Genomic DNA, 603 nt, shown 5'->3' on the forward strand with positions numbered 1-603 from the left:
GATAGGTCAGGGAGTGTGCAATAGGTCATCTCCTTCCCCACTGACCTATTGTACTCTATGCTACTCTCTCCCCACCCCCACCCTCCTCTAGCTTATCTCTCCACGCTTCAGGCTCTCTGCCTTTATTCCTGATGAAGGGCTTTTGCCCAAAACATCGATTTTGCTGAAGCTCCTCGATGCTGCCTGAATTGCTGTGCTCTTCCAGCACCATTGATGCAGAGGAAACAAGGCTGGATAAGAAAAAAGTGAGTGTAATGTTGATCTAGGAATCAATTATAACAGTGTGAAGGGATGTTGTCTTCAAAGCATCATCAGATGAGACCATGTAACTCAAATTAATAAACAGAAAAGAGGCAAGCACGCTTTTGGGCATGTACTATAGGCCTCCAAATAGTAAGAGAGAGGTGCAGCATCAAATATGTAATCAAGTTTCAGAGAACTGTTCAATTAGTAAGGTAATCACAGTGTGGCACACTAGATTAGTAGATTTTAACTACCCCTTATTAATTGGATAGTTTTAGCGTGCAAGGCAGGGAGGTGGCAAAATTCTTAACTTGCATCCAGGAAAGCATTTTTCACCAGTCTGGAGAAAGTCCAACAAAG

This window comes from Chiloscyllium plagiosum, chromosome 31 (assembly GCF_004010195.1).
Source record: "Chiloscyllium plagiosum isolate BGI_BamShark_2017 chromosome 31, ASM401019v2, whole genome shotgun sequence".
NCBI lineage: Eukaryota > Metazoa > Chordata > Chondrichthyes > Orectolobiformes > Hemiscylliidae > Chiloscyllium > Chiloscyllium plagiosum.